Below are 20,619 nucleotides of genomic sequence, written 5' to 3'. Positions count from 1 at the left end.
GCATCAGGGGAACAACCTCCTGTAATACAGGCTGCAAGAAGATGTGACTGTATCAGCATGCTTTGTAAGGCATGAGCTTGTCTCCTCTTGGTTGTTGGAAAGAAACGATTTGCTTCTTGAAGCCTGCATTTACAACAAAATCTGACTACGATTCATAACTCTGGACTGCTTATTGACTTTGCTTTCTGTGAACTATGCATAGCATTAGGGCCTCTGACCTTTGGACTTATTCTGCTCACTCCTTTGACCTCTGGATACATGGTAACCTGCTTGCTAGTACAGTGTGAGGACAGGACAGACATCTGTCCTTCTGAAAATGAGGCACATTTTTTACACTCACTGTCACCACTTTAAGTACATGATTATTATTATTTTTTTGAACCATCCATATAGCAACACTGAGGCCCAGAAGTGTTCCCTTCATTCCAGGTGACAGCCCCTCAAATTAGGAAAAGGTTAAATAAAAAGGCAAAAGGAGAGCTCAAGACAGACACAAACATATCCAGAGACATCCAGGAGACAGTGTGACAGAAACAGAGAGCGAGGGTCTCCAAGGTCTCCATATTGAACTCTCTACATAGCTGCTTTCATTTTAGATTGCCTGCTGTAGGCAAGCTTCTATTTTGGATTGTTTTGCTCTGTAAAGAGCTGTGTAAAGTTTATGGCGCTCTATAAATAAATGTTGTTGTTGTTGTTATTGTGATTGCTAGTCATCCAGTTTACTTCGACAGTTCTTCACATTGAATGATGAGAAAATCCATGTGTATGTTTTAGCATATAGCCCTTTAAGCTTAGCTACATCCCTCTAGCCCCTTTAGATTGGTCAGAGGTGGACTTGTAGCGCCCATGACATCCCCCCCCCCCCCCGCTTTTACTTTGATAAACAGCAACTTGCATTGAGAATAGACTGTCCTGTTGGTTTCTAGTGCAATCTTTCTGTATTTGTCATAAACAATTAATAGTTTTTGCTAGAAAATCAACTTATCCTCAATCTGATTTCTTCCCCTCTACCTTGTTCTCACTTGGAGTCATGCTAGTTAATTTCCATTTTAAAAAACTTCAGCCTGTAAGAGCCTGCAAAAAGTTAGTGCTGGGATTGAGCTTTCACCCAAAAGAGGTAAACCCAGTTTATGATTGCTTATTAGAAACATTAGGATATCATACACATGTGCAATGATATACATTGCATAAATGGAAGAATATATATAAGATATAATACAATGCATTTTAAATATTGTACATTTCTACATGTTCTACATCTATCCATCTATCAATTGATCAATCAATAGAATATATGAGAGAGAGAGAATCTTTCCACACATAGTCTGTAAAGAGAGGCTCAAAAGTATTTTGGGAGTGTGTGAAAAAATACCCATAGCAGTTACTATTACGGAGGGAAATGAATGTCATTTACCCGGGGAGAGAGGGGGCTGAATTACTTTAGCAGGTCCTCAAAAGTTAAGTCATACTGATCTTCAATAATTTCCTAATTACAGTGTGAAGCAACTGGCCACTTGTTACACCCTGTCATATCCTCAAGACCTATACTAATGTTGAGAATGTTATTAAGAGAGATGTCTACGACTGTGCAAATTCTCCATGATGAAAAAGGATCTGAATAAAGAGGAAATTAGTCCTGAAATGTTGTAAAATCCTGCAACATTAATATACCCTGAGGAGGATGTTACAGCTAAGGTTTTAGACATACTTATATAAAGCTCCCCATCTTAGAGCTAATGAAGTGATACTGACAGTTTTGCCGTAATGTCTGTGAAGTGTTTTAATGACACAAGATTAATAAGTCTCCAAAGCAATAATCCTCAGAGATTGCACACCCCAAAAATCATAGCTTCCCACTGGAAGAAAATGAATGTCATTCATAATTTATCACAAAGGATGGGAAAATACAGAAGGGAAAAATCCTCAATCCGTATATGTAATGCAAATTGGATGTCTTTTTATTAGAGCAATGTGTAGCAAGTATAGAGAGAAGTGGATTAACAGAACAGTCAGTTAATTGTTATGGCTAGGATTTTTATATTCTTCACAGTGTAGCCCCATGCAATGAGCTCCATAGTTAGATACTAGAATGAATGGAAGTGGTCATGTACAAAGTAGAAAGTGCAGAGGCATGTTTACAGTTGAAAATTAAGAAAACTAATATAATGGCCTCAGATTATTTACAAAACTTTGAAGTAGAAAATAAATACATTACAACCACTAAAGATTTTTCCATACCCCTTAGCCCAATCATTAATCAGAATGGAGACTGCAGTCAAGAAGTCAGAAGTAGACTAGGGGGAAATTAAAGAGTCTCTCAACCACTTTGAAGGTGAGGCATTGCTATGATGCATGAGGTGAAAGCGGGTGGAATGTGGAACAAGGCTGCACCCCAGCAGTGGAGTCCCTAGGTGTGTGAGGGGTGGTCCACACCAAATGACATCCAAGAGAGGAATGTCACCCAGTGGGGTGGTACACTCTGGGAGGGGGGGTGTCTTCCAAGTTTGGCATGGTTGTTGCTGCCACATCAGACTCAGAAGGCGATGTGTGTGTGTGTTTCTGTGTGCAAAGGACTCATTCCAAGAATTGACCTTGAATACTCATTTTCCTCCTTCCCAAGAAACATGTTTTCCCCAGACATCTTCAAGTGCCTCCCCCCCTTGCACACACACACATGCGTACACCAACATTGTTTTTTTTGCTGCCTCTTCTCTCAGCCTGTATGATGAAAGAAAGTAAGAGCAGCAGTGCAGTTTCAGCCTACCAAACAAGTCCCAGCAAAACTTATAGAGCTTAAGCAGGGTCCCAAATTTGAAGACTACTTTTTGCTGCCCCCATGTGCTCTAACTCCCCCCATGTGCTCTAACTCCTTGCTCCAGCCAATCCATCTGTCCCAAAATTGCACTGCTCTAAGCTACAGAAGCAATGTATTGAACCCAAGCCTCACACATTTTCCAACTGCTACCACCACTACTAGAGAAAGATGTGGCTAAGGGAGTGAATTCACATGGGCAGGTAAAGCATGGGAGACACCACCTCATGAAGTGAGGCTGTACAGTGATTTTAAGGGAAACTGCAAAGATGCTTCATGCAACAATCATCCCCATCATGGTCCTAAAGTTTAATAGTTCCCCTTGTCTTTCTTGTGCACCAATATTTTGACAGAAAGAACCCCTGCTGCCCCTTTTTACCTGATTGCCCCCCCCCCCACCCTCTTTTCCAGAGGGGCATATCACCCACTTTGGGAATTATTGTTTTATGATGTTGAAAGACTGAAATTTGTTGCATAAAATTACTTCATTGGAGAAATATTCATGGCATGACCATGGTGAAATACAGTCCCCCTCCTCATCTACCTAAATTTTTGTATGAGTTCTTCCACTGAAGAATAATTGAAATTTGTTCATGTAATCAAACTTTTGCTATCATCTTACTTTTTCATGAGTATAGAATATGACATAACCCCATCGTGGCTTTGCCATCCCAATGTCCCTTTTTTTCCTCATGGAAATATGGTCAGCCTGTGGCTATGTAGAGTTAGAGAATACAGAACATTTATGCATATTTTATTGCACACAATCCCAGCCTATAGTCATTAGACAAATGAAACTGGCTGTCACATTTTTGTTTTTCTTCTCTTGATGTAAAAATATACTCCCATCATGGTTCTGGTGCTCTAGAACCACACTGAGGGTTCCTGTAAGAAGGTACCATTTTATCAAAGATGACACCACCCTGCAGCACAACACACCTTTAGAGGCACTTCCCTGGACAGCACAGAAAGAGAAAGAGCAAAGAGAAGCTACCTGTGGCCAAAAAACCTGCTATGAGACAATGAGAAGAAAGAGAAGGTGATGTGAAGGACAAAACACATCCTGATCCAGAAATTGTAACACAGACAGCCCCCCTCCAGCCAAAAAATCTACTATCCAATTGCACATTTGTCCTGGATTTTGCTGTAACTCTTATCTTATTACTTTAGTAGAGTTTTGGATGTTTATTAAAATAGAAATACTCAAGCGTAATGTGTAGATTACTTTCTGCATCCAAATATCATCTGTGCCTCTATATACTCATGAACAATTGAACTACTAACACAGAAATCATTCTTCTTGTCAGATTTATGTCCTAAAATGAAATCTGAAACATACTGAGCTGGGCATCAGTGATGAGAACCATGTGTCAAAAGTCCCTACATTACTTTTTTTTTTTTTTTTTTGGCAAGCATATAGAAGGAGAGTTGAGCCTCATATATATGGCATTTTTTGTAATCATCAAAGTCATTTCTAAGGGTGCATCTATACTGTAGAAATAATGCAGTTTGACATCACTTTAACTGATAGCTCCATCCTACAAAATCCAGGGATTTCTAGTGTTGTGAGGCACTGGACCTCTTTGGCAGAGAAGGTGAAAGCTTGCAAAACTACAAATCTCAGGATTCCACAGGATGGTGCTACACTGCTTGTGTTAGCTTGCTATTGTGAAGAATTAACTATAGACACAGGAAGTGTACATGCGTGTGTTTAAAATGCTTATAGAAGCTTCTGTAAGTAAGCTTCCACTTGGCTATACATTCTCACTGTACCTCTATTCCTTGCTAAGCTGTTGGGATAGATATAACAAAACTGAGGCAAAAGAACCACCTCTTTTTGTACCTCCACATCTTGTAACTTATGCAACCTTCCATAAATAAATAATGATAACATTAATAATGTCAAATATTCATTAAAAACACCGTCACAACAATCTTTATGATTTTAAGCAGTTATAAAATATTCATCTGTGCATGCTGTATACTGAAGTTAATTTGTCAGTCATTACACAAAAAAAGTTCCTAAAATTACACAACACTTAAAATACAGCACTGTTGAAATTTTATTGGTGCTAAATGATATTCAGCCATTAATGTATTTTGGAATTTCCAGCCCACATAAGGTCATCCTGTTTTATTCTTATGTTGCTCTATGGTGCTTTTTTAAAAAAAAAAAAATTTAAATTTTCATTAACATTTTCTCTGCCCACATTACAACTTCTTTAGCTATTTCACAGAAACAGTATTCATTACATAGTAAGATATGTCATGGTATAATTTATTCATATAACTTTATACAGTCTTTCAGATAGATAGTCTATGAGTAAGGAAGCAATTTTCTCATTGTCCAATTTTCTCATTGTGCTTGTCTGCTAGGAAAGCTATCTAATATGGGAACACCTTTTTCCAACATAATGTCATATCACACATGTTGGTACAGAAATTTATTTAAGCATGAATTTAAACAAGACCTCTCCCATTGACGATTATTTTCCTCATAATGCATCTGGAATGATATAATGCCATGATGTAGCAGCATTCCAGTGTCCTACTGTGAGAAGAAATAGCAGAAGAACTGGCTGACAAAGCAGCTACTCCCAGCTACTGTGAACAGTTCTGTTTTTCAAAAGAACACACTTTGAAAGCAGACTCACCACTGTTTTTTCCTAAGACCTTTTTACTGAGCCCTCCTTCCCACCTTCATTTCCTAAAACCTTTACATTTTTCTGGTGGATTTTTCTGGTGGAGCGCAGCGTGCACAGAACTGGCCTCACCCTTTAAACCAGAGGTTCGTCTGCTGAGGCCTTGACAAGCATGGACGGTGGCAGCGAGGTCCTCGGGTCGTAGGTTTGATTAGAGTTTCCTTCTCTTAGCTGGTTGACCTTACAGGGTTAGATGAGCACCATCTGCCTGGGTTTGGGATTAGAGTTTTCCTTCTCCTAGGATGGTTGCCATAAGACTAGAGAGCCCATCCTGCCCTTTGGCGCTCTTGGCCAGACCCTTTGGTTGTGACCTGTCTGGCATGGGGGGTTCTACCGGTGGCTATTATACCACCGCCAGCATAGCTCAAAATTTCATTAGGGTACGCAAGCCTCTCCCCCAAGATAACGGGGCGTCAATGGAGAGGTCTGTGGGTCTAGATGTATGTTATTTAAGATAAGGAATGGAGCAAAACTATAGTTAGCTGTAGAAAGCTCCACTCCTAGAGCATCTCTGAAGCATCCGAAGTCATGCTGGCAGAGTAGGAACATGGTGTCAAGGCAAAAGTGTGGTAGAAGTAATATTTCTTTTGTAATAATTTCTTCTTGTTGAAACCAAAGAGAGGGAACAGATGCACAATGTCCATTGGGCAATGGCTCAATGGGAAGTTGGGTTGGAAAGAAGAGAAATATGGATGTCCAGGGAGCTATAGCATTTCTAGAAAAATCCCAAGCATGCCACCTTTCCTCCCTCTCAGAGAGTGTATCTACACTAGGAATGTTAAGTACAGTCAGCCCTTCTTATACACGGATTTTTTATACACGGATTCAAGCATCCATGGTTTGAAAGTGTTCAAAAAAAGTATAAATTTCAAATATTAAACCTTGATTTTCCATTTTTTTAAGGGACACCATTTTGCTATGTCATTATATTTAATGGGACTTGAGCATACATGGATTTTGTTATACATGGGGGATCTTGGAACCAAACCCCAGCGTATAACAAGGGTCCACTGTAAGTCACAAGTAAGAATGAATAATTTCCATATTTCCCCACTATAGAGAAAACAAGTATTCCTGTAAAATTCCCTCTCAGTATTCATACATCTTAAAGTGTTTCAAGGAATTATTTTTGCAGAAACACACATAGTTTATGAGAGTGAATTGTGTGATGTTTTGTACAACCATATGTGTGTCTTGTGTGGAAAAACTGCATTTTTATGTGCAAAAACAACCGTCTTGCACAAAAGATCTTGCACACACATACAAAAATCTCACATAACAATAATTATGCACAGAAAACACGAACCCTCCACAATAAAACCATGTGGCTATTTTGTTGTGCAAGATTACTGGGAGGAGGGGTATTTGCCAAGAAATCATGCACAAAAAGCACATGGTGTCAAGGGGCATGTTTGCCATATTGGAGGCATAATCATATCACTTTGCTCTTTCCCTGTTTAATAACTAAATTTAAAAAGAGATAAAACATAAGTGATTAATTAGCTAAGAATAGAGGAAATATGCCAAGGGACAATAAATCATCAACAAGACACTGAAAATATGAACTAGAGTTGGAAGATGAAAGTGACCTTACTGACAGATAGATGTGATAGAAGACATGGGGAAGGTAAGATGGCCTCTGCAGAAAGTAAAGGTGCAAGAGGTGGTAGAGGAGGAGATAAAAGGAATACAAAAATAATGGATTATTTAATGCAATTAAAACAAGACTTTCAAGTTGATCTTGCTAAGGAGTTAAGGCCATTAACAGAGGAACTGAAGAAATTCAAAGTACAGATGAGTGATTTAAGTAAAATACTCAGAGAATCTTTGGAGAACAAAAGGCTATGCTGAGCAAGATTAGAAAATTACAATGGTTGCATCCCCACTGCAGAAATAACCCAATTTATAAAGCACTGAGCATCAAGTTAACATATAAAGGGAAGAGGACTGAAGTTTATCAAGACTTGGCATCAGAATTGATGAGGGGAAAAATCAGAATGAAGATTGCAGACAAGATCTTTAAGGGAGATAAAAAGTCAACAATAATTGCCAAAGTCATTGATGGTAGATGTAAGATATCCCATTTGCAACCAACTGTAAAGGCTTCATATTTAGAGTAGTTACACAGTTAAGTAGTTAAAAGTTTTACTTAAGGATTAAATTATGCTACTGATTGCTAGGTTTTCTAATTAATATTGTTGTGTTATTCAGCATTTTTGAGAAGATACTGTCAGATACTCTTTTGCATATTTAGATCTGCTTATATCTAAATGAGCATAGTTTCTGTTCTGTAGATAAAACTAGTAGCAGGGGATGGTGGGAGCACAGTCTGTTGCTAACATTGCTGCATTTTCTGCAACTGGGAAGGCACATGCCTTCACTCCCTCGTTTGGGTTTGGGGAGGGTGGGAGAGAGAGGGAAAGAGGTAGATAAGATGTTAATATCTATTTGTCATCAATCGTTCTGATTGATAATTTAAATGTTGTTAGAATTACTTCAGCAAAATGTAGTCCTATTCAATTTAAAATAGTTCAACTATATTACTTAAAGAATTAGAAATAGACACTCTTACATTAGATTTGGTACATGTAAATAATTTAGGTTTACAAGCCCAAAGTATAGAGATTGTTACTCTATTAAGAAATGGAGACCTGGTAGTATGTTTTTAGAAGAAACTCATATGAAGAAAGGAAGCAGCAATAATAATAATAATAATAATAATTATTATTATTATTATTATTATTTTAAAAAATTGCCAGAATCATATTTTAAAGAGCCAATTTAGTTGGGAATGGATTGGATGATCAAGAGGAGGGCAACAGCCACATTAATTTCCAAAACTTGTAATACAGAAATAATAGACCATATAAAAGATAAAGAAGGAAGATTTATTGTTTTAATGAAAGAACAATGGGAAAAATTATAACTTTTGCCTCATATTACGCACACACAAAAATCAGGCAATCTTTATGGAACTAATTTTAAAGAAACTGAATAAATTTGCAGAGGGAGCTGTTGTTATTGGAGGGGATACTAATTGTCAGACAGTTCAGCTAGACAAAAGACAAAAGAGATGGAGTAATGAGGAATGCAAAATACTTTCTCTCTTATGTAAACATAATTTAATTGATGCAAGAAGAACTTTACAACCCAAAGAAAAGTATTGTATATTACTCAAGCATACATATCTGCTATTCTAGAATAGATTATTAGAACTATTTCAAAATCTCTTGATACAAAAGTGGTTAAACAGTATATGATCCATACCTCTTTCAAAAAAATAATAATAACCAAGTAAGAGTAGCAAGAGGGGGACATTAAAAAAACATATGTTTTAGAGTACTTGTTGTTGTTGTTCCCCATCTTGATTCATGGGGAGAGGCATGTAAGAAATAAGCCTCCTTGGGATCAAGAGTTTTGGGGGAAATGATTACAAAAAATTATGATTAATATATAAACAACATATAAAAAGTGTTGTCACTATGGATTATTTTTGCAGTGTGGATGCAGTCTTTGATGATGGAGAGGAATCAGCCATGGAGATTCACTTATACACTAGAAGCTGGAATCTAGAAGTGGATCTTCACCTCCAAGGCTGGAGTCTTTTTACCAGGGAAAGAAAGAATATTCCAAAATTTTTCCCAAAATGTTTTTCATTTGTTGAAAAAATAGAAGAATCTTAATGCAAAAAATCCTTGACGGATAAGATCCTTCCCCATTCAGGAATTGTTATGTGTTAAATTCACAGGTTTTTGTGTAAGTTTTGCATATGAAACAGCATTTATTTACAGTAAATAGGATATTACATGCAGATGATAATAATTATACATTTAAATAATATTTTTGGCAAAGAAAAAGCAGTTTTCCTGTACAGAAAAAAGTTGTTTTCTGTGTGAAACAATGTGCAACTTTTGCACAGAATAAGTTCCAAATTGTGAATGGGCTTTGGGTTTTTTCGCCCCAAAGATTTTGAAAATGCTAAAATTATTATTTTTTTCTTAAAGAAGAAAATCAATGAACATTTTTAAATGAAATCCTGCTTTTTACACCCTGAGTAAGATGGATCCAGCAAACTTTATAACCCCAAGATACTATCCCAAGAGTCATAAGACTGAAGTGTCAAAATCTAAATTGACATGTTGAAGCAAGATGTATGTATGAAAATAAATGCAATGCCCAAACAGCAGGGAGAGGGCTTGTGCAACAGACAAAAGTGCATCTAACCACGAACTCCATAAGCTGCCCATGTGTAACAGTACAGATCTCTGCATTTCTACTCAAAAATATGCCACTCAGAGTTCAATATTACTTAATTCAAGGTACCTGGTACAGGATTCCATCTTTAGAATTGTGCTACAAATAGTTGTTCATCTGATTTCACTCCCAGATTTGTATTTATTTTCTAAGCATCTCAGATTTCTATTTATTTAAAATATTTATATTGCCATATAATAAGTATTACCATATAACCAAGTTCCTAGGTGGGGTTGCAACACAAAGTTTAAATGGTATACTTTACTTTGCAATAAAAAGTTAAGTGTGAAAACATCTTGACATGGGACATTAAAACATGCAATTCCTTCACCATTTTCCTAAAGTGGTAGAGTCTCCCGTCATGGCCGTAATCACTTGATATTACATTAGTTGTACTCAAGATATTTTTCGTCCTTTTAAAACTTGAAACAGTCACTCAGTCTGAAATTTCCAGAAGGAGTTTGGTACAAGTGAATGGGCATTAATGTTAGCCTTCCCCACTGTGTAAGAGTTCTACCTCTTAGCAAGCAAGCAATCATGGTTAAGGCAGGAATTTTTGTTTAAGATTGGGCATTTGCAGACTAAAAGCACCACACATACTTGGAAATATACAAAAATAGTATCTAAACATTGTCAGGTATAGACCCAACCTCACACCCACTCTTACAGGTATGCATGGACAGGTGCAGTCATAATGCACTTTGCAAATAAAATATTTACACTGGCTCTTAGGCATCACTTGCAACAGCCAAATGTGTTTTATTACAAGATTTGTTTCATGGTTCTTTGTACACCTTTGGCAATTTCAGTACTGTGGTGAGTACTGAAGTAGGAGAGCAAAATTTCTGATATTTTAATTAGAAGCTAGCAACACTTTTATGGAATGTGTCATCAAACAATTGCACAAGACATGTGTTAGCGCCTGAATAGTGTCAGAAGACTTAAGAATGTGGAGTAGGCCATAGTGAACCTGACCATACAATAGGAGAAACCAGTCCACAAACCTGCCATATTGAGGTATGTGACATTAAAAAGGCCATTAGCTGCTAACTTGACTTGGATGGGAAAAAAGTGGATTATAGTACAGTTGTTGGAATCTAGACAAACTTCATAGAGTGAAAATAATAAAATTGGCTATGTGTGCAAGGGAATACAGTATAGCGATGGTCAATTCATAAGTCTCTGGTTCATTTCATTTTTCTATATATGTCATTCTAAGTTTTTTTTCCTTTCCTTTTTTATATCAGTCAAGGAGAAAACTTTCTGGTTTCTGCTCCCAAGCTTTGGAATTCCCTCTTTAGGGAAGCTATGATGACTCCCTCTTTGCTGTCCTTTTGTTAGCAAGAATATTTTACTATCCTGATAGGATTTTAGGAGCTGCCTTCTTATATATTTTTAATTAAGTCCTTTTAAGTGTATTTCGGAGATGCCGTGAGTCCCAGCTTTGGATAAAGAGTATTAATCAATGAATGAACAAAAACAGCAGTAGTGAACAATGACATTTCTTGCCATACACAACTTTCCTATAACACAGGCATTTTAAGAAGCTTCCTCAAATACATGCATTTTTGTATACAAATTATACTAATTGATGCATTTTTTCATTCACCATATTTTTTTCAAAGTAAACACTGAAACATTTGGAGAAGTGAACAGCCTGAAGGATAACTGTGTTCCAAATGATTCCAGGAAGTATATATTAGGGCAATTTGCTTAAACATATGAATCAGAGTCACCAGTCAAAATTCTTCCTCATCTCTAATCCAGTGGAACTGCTCTGAACCACAACAACAAAAGTGGTCATGTAACTCTGATAAATGCAGTTCTTTGTCTAATCTAATCTGTCATTGTGGTGTCTGTCAAAAACTACTATCCATCACACATTCTGACAATAAATATTAAAGCTTTAATCATGAACTTTTCATTCTCAGGGCCCAGAAAGAAAATGATTTCATTTTATTCTCCCCAGTCCTGAGCTTAGTACAAAGTTTTGCTTCAATATTTTTACCAAGACAGAAAGAACAGAAAGATCAGCTATTTGTGTCTGAGGAATACTGCATACATTTTCTTATTAAAATCCTATTGAAATGAGAAATCCTGATACACAGAGAAAATGCATGTGTGTGTATATGTGTCTGTCCATGTGTATCTTCATACATTACTCAAAAACAGGAATGAAGAAAAAATAAGCTAAGAGTAGACAGATAACCAAATGGTCTTGGAGGTCCTCAGGGTGAACTGCTGCTTGCTAATGCATGAGATCCCTTTTTGCAGTCAGACAGAAACCAGAAGTCATTTAATATTCATTTAAAGCACAGGTGCAGTATCTGCAGTGTCGGCTTTAGCTTTATGTGGTTAGAACCCTTCTAATATTTGAACTGATAAAAGAAAATTGTTAAGCTTTTGCTTCGGGCATGTAACTCAGATTGTAAAGTGGCTCTGCTTCAAAACATCACAGACATCCAGAAGTAGCAATTTAATAAGCCCTAATATTGAATCTCCTGATAAAATGAAAGTAGCTCAATTAGTAGTATATATGGCTGACATAAAATTTTGTTTCTCTCATTTGCTCATGGATTTGTTGGCTTCCCAAACAACCCTTAGTTCTCTCATTAACTCTCCAATAGTTTTGTTTGATGTGAAGTTCTCCATTGATGCTGGGGTAAGTGGCATAATAGAAACATCCACTGTCTCTTCTTCTATGGCTAGATGGCCAAACTAGAAATAAATAATTGTTCTCCTAGTCATATATAAGCAATATGTGTTTATAAATTTCTCAGACCAAATTATTGTGCCCTCTGGGAACCCCTATCTGAAATGGACCTTAATCTGCTAATCTACTCACTCTGATTCCAAAACATCTTCAGCCCATATATGTGTGGGAGTAGAGGCAGAATTCTGACCTTTCTCTGCATTCAGATGCTAGACTGACCCTTGCATGAATTTATGGACCACTTGTGTCTAATAAATTGAGAAACATACCTAGAATTGCACAAAAGCAATAATAGAAAGCTATAGAAAGATGGAGTCACCATGGTCAGTAAGGGAAATAGCTTTTAGAGTGAGGCCTATAAAACTAGAGCAAAGGAGTAGAAAGTGCATCTTGACCTGGTAGGAAGCTGGCACCAGCAAGCAGACATAGAATCATAGAATCATAGAATCGTAGAGTTGGAAGAGACCACTAGGGCCATCCAGTCCAACCCCCTGCCATGCAGGAAATCCAAATCAAAGCATCCCTGACAGATGGCCATCCAGCCTCTGTTTAAAGACCTCCAAGGAAGGAGACTCTATCACCTTCCAAGGAAGTGCATTCCACTGTCGAACAGCCCTTACTGTCAGGAAGTTCCTCCTAATGTTCAGGTGGAATCTCTTTTCCTGTAGCTTGCATCCATTGTTCCGGGTCCTGTTCTCTGGAGCAGCAGAAAACAAGCTTGCTCCCTCCTCAATATGACATCCTTTCAAATATTTAAACAGGGCTATCATATCACCTCTTAACCTTCTCTTCTCCAGGCTAAACATCCCCAGCTCCCTAAGTCGTTCCTCATAGGGCATGGTTTCCAGACCCTTCACCATTTTTGTCGCCCTCCTTTGGACACGCTCCAGTTTCTCAATGTCCTTTCTGAATTGTGGCGCCCAGAACTGGACACAATATTCTAGGTGGGGCCTGACCAAAGCAGAATACAGTGGCACTGTTACTTCTCTTGATCTAGACACTATACTTCTATTGATGCAGCCTAAAATAGCATTGGCCTTTTTAGCTGCCGCATCACACTGTTCACTCATGTTCAACTTGTGGTCTACTTGGACTCCTAGATCCCTTTCACACGTAGTTTCATTCAGCTAGGTGTCACCCATACTATATCTGTGCATTTTATTTTTCCGCCCTAAGTGCAATACCTTACATTTCTCTGTGTTGAATTTCATTTTGTTAGCTTTGGCCCAGCTTTCTAGTCTATTCAGGTCATTTTGAATCTTGATCCTGTCCTCTGGGGTATTAGCTATTCCCCCTAATTTGGTGTCATCTGTAAATCTGATAAGTATGCTCCCAATTCTGTCATCCAGGTCATTGATAAAGATGTTGAATAGCACTGGGCCCAGGACAGAGCCCTGTGGGACCCCACTGGTCACTTCTCTCCAGGATGAAAAGGAGCCATTGTTGAGCACCCTTTGGGTTTGGCCGGTCAACCAATTACAGATCCATTTAACAGTTCCTTTGTCTAGCCCACATTTTACAAGCTTGTTTGCAAGAATGTCATGGGAAACCTTGTCAAAGGCCTTACTGAAATCAAGATATACTATATCCACAGCATTCCCTTCATCTACCAAGCTGGTAATTTTATCAAAGAAAGAGATTAGATTTGTCTGGCATGACTTGTTTCTCTGAAACCCGTGTTGACTTTTTGTGATTATGGCATTGCCTTCTAGATGTTCACAGACTCTCTGTTTAATGATCTGCTCCAGAATCTTTCCTAGAACTGATGTCAGACTAACTGGACGATAATTGTTGGGATCCTCTTTTTTCCCCTTTTTGAAGATGGGGACAACGTTTGCCCTTCGCCAGTCTGCGAAGCTTCATATCTAGAACATAACTTAAGCTAAGGAGACATCTGGTGAAGGCTACTGAATACCTAAGGGAGGGGTAAGGAGTAAAGAATGCAGTTTTAATGTATGCATGTATCTTTGTTCTGATTGCATGAAAGCTATATGTTTGAACTGAAATTAACCAATAAGATGTGATGATAAAGCTCCTTTTTGTAATTGACTATAAAATTAGGCCATTTTGTCCTGTTCGGGGTCTCGGGGGTTTTGGAACATGGATTCCACTGACATCATGTTTCTTTTGTTGACAACTGGAAAATAAACTGAATTTTCAACATTCTGGGTCCCCTGTTTACCCTGTTTCGTTAAGACCTGTGGCTTTGTGAAAGAAGGTCCCAGGTTCCTAAGAGTTCCCGTGTTTTTATTAATTGAAATTGAGATTTTTCTATAACACAGCTTTATTTTGGCCTGTCTGTATGGGGCCATAGTGTTGTATCTATTGGTTCCATGCATCACAGATAGCTCCTACAGCCAATCCTCTTTTTCCTTTTGTAGTCCTTAATCTCATTTGAGTTTAAAGTCTTCCTCAACAGCGTGAGCTCTGTTGTACAGTCATCCCTTTATATTCATTCTAGACACACACACACACATGGATAAGAAGAAATGGGGGACCTCAAGTCCCATTGTTCCCTATGGCAGTGCAATATGTACGTGGCTGCTAGTGCAGCCCCATGCACACACTCCCATTGATAACAACAGGGCTTGCCATCCATGGAAACTTAATTCCAGAAATGGCAAGCCCACAGATAATAGAGCCCACTGTACAGGCCTACGATAATATCAGGGAGTTGTGTGAAACTGCACATAGAAAACTTGTACTAATGGGGCTCCTGTCATGAAAGTTAGCTCCCTCCAAGGACAATTGGAGTGGTACTTCATCTAAAGGCTGGTCAGAACATTTAATGTACACATATGAGGCAGATGTTTGAAAATAGCACATTTCAGACTGCACATTTTTTCCCTGATATTTGAATGCTTAACCCAAAATCATTTTCTGAAAAGTACCCACCCACACACTATTTAGATGTGAATGTCACTAGATGCAGTTTAATCACTCATGTCACATAGGAAAAAAAGCTTAGATAAAAAGTTTAGATAAATACAGCAAGCCAAGCTTCATATCTAGAAATATTACTCTGTTTGGTTAATAGAACAACAATAAATATTTTATATGTAACACTAAGAAGAATTTTAATGACAGGAAAACACACTTCTCTCAAAGTGTAGGAATTCTTTTAGCTCATTAGTATATTTGTTGCTGTGTGCCTTCAAGTAATTTCTGATTTAGGGCGCTCCTAAGGTGACCCTATCATGGGGTTTTCTGTTAAGTTTCTTCAGATGGGGTTTGCCATTGCCATCGTGTGAGGGTGATATTGTGTGTTTATTGCAGGAGACAAATTGCCCTTCAGATGTTTTAAACCACAGTGCTGACCAGATCTAGTCAGCATTGACAATTTTTAGGGATTCTGGGAGATGTAGTCCAAAACAAGTAAAAGATGATAGTTTTTGTGCAATTGCCATGTGAATACTACTCCAATTGCACTATTATTTCCCCCAAGCCTTTGTATGCGGTAAAGTTCACAGGTATGTTTATGTTTAGCCATTTGCATTTTTAAAAGTAAAATGAGTCAGATTTAGGCCCTGATGGCCCTGGTGGCACAGTGGATAAATAATAATAATAATAATAATAATAATTTGTTTTATTTATATACCGCTATTCCAAAGATCATAGCGGTGAACAGCAAGTAAGCTAATTAGCAAGTAAGCTAATTTGCCCCCAACAGTCTGGGTACTCATTTTAGCGACCTCGGAAGGATGCAAGCCTGAGTCGAGCTTGGGCCCTTTTGCTGGTCTTGAACTCGCAACCTTGTGGTTTCGAGTGAATGGCTGCAGTACAGGCATTTAACCACTGCGCCACCAGGGCTCCTGTACTGCAGCTACTCACCCACAAACGACAAGGTTGTGAGTTCAATACCAGCCAGGGACTCAGGGGTGATTCAGCCTGACATCCTTCCAATATCTCTGAAATGAGTACCCAGCTTGTTGGGGGCAATTAGCTTACACTTTGTAAACTACTTAGGGAGTCCTTAAGTGCACTGATAAATGGTAAAGAAATGTATTTGCTATTGCTATTGCTATAAATTTATCAAATATTCCTGCAAAACAACATACAGGTCTAATAATACTGGGAATGTAGGAGAAAAGGTTTTCTCTGATATGTGTGTGGTCATCTTCATGTGTTCTCATGCTCTTGTTATCATGAAAAGTGAGTTCCAATTGTCCTTGTCATCCTAGCAAAGACACTTAGTGAGAAGATAAGCTTGACCTGCAGCTGTTCTGTAAAACTTTACCAGCAGTTGTTAAAAAAAAGAATGATGTAATCTTGTGTTCAAATGACACGCTCACACTGATTTATAAAATTCTTTTGAAATCCCCAAACAAAATGGAAAAGCTGTACCTGAACAGGAGGAGCCAGGAAGAGGTTGCTGAACTCCTTTGCCCTTCCAGTATTTTGTTTCAGTTGTCATTCCTCAAGTTGTGCAGAAAGATATCGGATATTTAACCTGGGCAGAACGATGTCAGGTTCCTGTAGTTTCTTCATAGCTTTCCTACTATAGGGAGGGTGATAGCTGGAGAAGGCAATTTTGGATTGGGCCACCACCACCACACAGAAGAAAATGTTCTTGAGTGTATCAGTTTATACTTCTTCCACTGAAACACAATAAATCTAGAAGGGTTAGCCCAATAGCTAGGTAGAATGAAGCAACTACCCTAAATGATAGATACTAGGGTAGGAGGGAGATACCATTGAGAGGTCAAGACCTGTATATGCAACAGCATCCTCCCTGTACCCCCTGAAGCTAGGCTGCCATCAGCTCTGGTATAGAGTGCTGTCCTAGCATCAGTCTTGAAATACAATTCATTACACTTTTATACATGCAGTGGGGGGGGGTGATACATTTGCTCTCTCACTCATGTTCAGTTTCTAGAAGCTTTGCAGAGAAAAAGATGAACAAAAACATATGTGAAGAGCAATACAGACAAGGTATGAGATTTTTTTAAAAAACAACCAAAAAGTTTTAAAGATATCTTTTTTTTAAAGCTAATCCTGACTACTAAAAAAGTGAGGAAAAATGATAGAATGCAAAAATCCAATCCAAATATGTATTTTATCATTATATTCTATTGTCTCCCTCACAGATAACTGGAAGCATTCCCCAAGATTTCATTGCAGGCTTCCACTTATGGAAATTATGTAGCTGTGAATGCATTTTATCATTTTTTTTAAAAAAAAAATACAGCCTTTTGAAAGTCAATTCACTTTAGAAAAAACTTAGCCAATGCTTAATGTTTTCTTTGAAGTTAACTGATTCCCAAGGTGATTCCTCTTGTTTGTGTTGTTAGAATAATTCTTTTTTAAACAAGGAAACAAATTAGCTAAGTTATGGTAGGAAGGCTGCAAGGGCATTTTTAAAAAGGTTTCCAAGTTTTGGTATGGAGATCTGTAAGGGCTGCTTTGGATTTGAATAAATTTTGAATCCAGAACCCAGTTGGACTCCTTCAGGCAGATTTGGGAGATACTTTAATCAAAATAGAATTGCTTAAAGGTGAATTGAATCAGCACTTAAATACGCCTGAGGATTAGCTGGCAACCTGGATTCAGAGTGACAAAAACAGAAAATACTGGAGACAGCATCTTAAATCCTATTGTTAGTTGCAGATAGAGTGAATCCAGTGAATCAATGGCAATTTAATAAGTCAACCTTTATGTAAATTCCATTGATTTAATGGATCTACTCTAGTTACAACTAACAGTAGGATTCAGGCCATTGTCTCCATATATTGATAATTTCTTCATAAATTCTTCATAGAAGGAGGAAACCAAAGTGAAAGATTTAGATGATCTTTCCACAGCATATTATTGAATTCTTTTCTTGAGGTTACTGATAATAAATGTGCTAAGGAATTGATTGTCACTTCACTAATTGCAGCCATGATTGTTCTAGTAAGATACTGGAAAACTTCTATTGCTAGAGGACAGTTATTTAAGGCATTAGATAGTAGCTGAATTGACAAACTGAAGAATATGGTTCATAATACAAATGACTCCTTAAGACAAACCATTTACCCCCAAGATGCCCTTCTGAGTTCCATTTTGTTTTGGATCAATCAATTTTGTTTGGGGCTGGGGGGTTTTTAATTTGAAATTTGAACCCATCTATCATTCTCCACCCAGAATGGGGAGGGAAGGGGGGGGGAGAATGGGATGGGGTAGATGTAATGTAGCTCACTGTTTTAAAGAAAGTGAATGGTGTTCCAGGCCCTTCTATCCCAGTGCTTTGGATGAGGGATGTGGTACTAATATATTACAGGTCTCATTGAGGTGTCCATTGTTGTCTGCATTTTCTGTCTCCCAAGAATAGGATTGCCAAAACTTTTTTTGGTGGAATTCAGACACATTGCCATGTTAATCTGGAATATCAGTATGCGAAGGGATCGTGTATCACTTTTGATACTGTGTAGAAGATGTTGTAACATAAGCTTTTATAGACTTGGTCTACTTCCTCAGATGCATGGAGAGAAATGATGCCCAGGAAGGACCTTTATAATCACACTGTATGAATACCTATGGAATTCTCAAAATATGTGGTATGTTGATGAGATACAAAATCATATTTAACTATGGTTGTTGAGGGACACAGGCAGAAGGGGAGATATTGCCTATGGCCAGGGTGGGTGAGTATCTTTATGAAATGGTGAGAGAGAGTTTTGGAATCTGGTGTGGGCAGGCTGAGAGTTTGGTGCACTTGGAAAATGGTGGATGTTCAAGTCATGTCACAGCATGCTCCATTTTCATTATCCACTCCATATCTCCCTCTCCTCTTCTCAACTCTGACAGATTCACACTCTCAAACTTCTCAAACATACAGCCAATCACCACTCACTTTCATTCTCTGATCCCCTCCTAATAGATCCTTACCATATAACACACTACACATTGCATACATCACTATAGCTTGCCTTAATATATCTAATAAACAAAACATTTTCTACAATTGCCAGATTTCTAGAATATCACAACTTCTCTTTGACTTTAATTGAATTTGAAAAAACAAAAATCACAACTATATACATTTTTACCTGATGTTAGTATTGGATGACGTAGTCAAGCATAGTATTCACATAGGAGGGAATTGTCCATAGGTACAGAAAATCATAGATGCATGATTACTTGGATTTCTGAATCAATATTTAGATTTAGTACTGAGTGAGACTGGGTTAAACTCTGAACTGGCTGACATTTAACCAGGATGTTTTACAAATTGTCAAATGAGCATGTGGACCAAACCTTGTGATTGGTGAGCACATGCATCATTTATTAGTGGCTGTCCTGTAAGTATGCCTTCTTGTGTGCTTTCAAATAATTTCAAATTTATAGTAACCCTATCATGGGTGTTTTCTTGACAAGATTTGTTCAGAGAAGGTGGTCATTGCCTTCTTATAAGGCAGAGAGAGTGTAACTTCTCCAATGACACTTAGTCAAGTGGACTTGAATGAGTATGGATTTGAAATCTGGCCTGCCAGCGTCCTAGTTCAACATTCAAACCACTACACCATGCTGGCTCTCACTTTTATGATTACATTAAAATAAACTGGAATGTTTTTGATAGGAGAAACATCAGTATTACAAACTCTACATGCCAAATGGATACACATTTACAATGAACATGTGATTTTATAGATGCTGCAATTCTTGTAGACTCTGGTTGAAACACACGGGGAAAATTCACAATAGTTTAGTTACACTGACAAGGAAATCATTTAATCCTCAATCCCATTTCTTTTCAATCTCCTAATCTTGTAGAGCATTTGAGGTTTAAGTATGAGCTAAAATGACAGGGTAATCTCCCAGTCTTTTTTGCATGTGCTATAAACCCAATATTATCTGTGACCCTGCTGGCATACTGGTATAGTTCTTGGATTGAGAAAAGATTTACTCCATGTTCACTGTCATTCCATTGCTTCAAATCTATTGCTTCATAATGTCGTTTCAAGCAACAGAAAACAAGCTTACTTCATCTTCCACATGGCATCTGTGACCACCAAGTTACACATGATTTTTCTCCGGTCTTATATAGTTTAAGGCTTTTCTTCCATCAAAACTATCTCTTTAATGCTTGGTCCTTCCACTGGCACCGATATTTAACCCAGCCCACTCTCTTAACAAGTGACTCAGGTATGGGCTCCCAG

The sequence above is a fragment of the Sceloporus occidentalis genome, unplaced genomic scaffold (assembly GCF_023333645.1).
Source record: "Sceloporus occidentalis isolate IW3139 unplaced genomic scaffold, rSceOcc1.0.p SCAF_3, whole genome shotgun sequence".
Classification (NCBI taxonomy): Eukaryota; Metazoa; Chordata; class Lepidosauria; order Squamata; family Phrynosomatidae; genus Sceloporus; species Sceloporus occidentalis.
Note: the sequence above shows the minus strand (reverse complement) of the source record.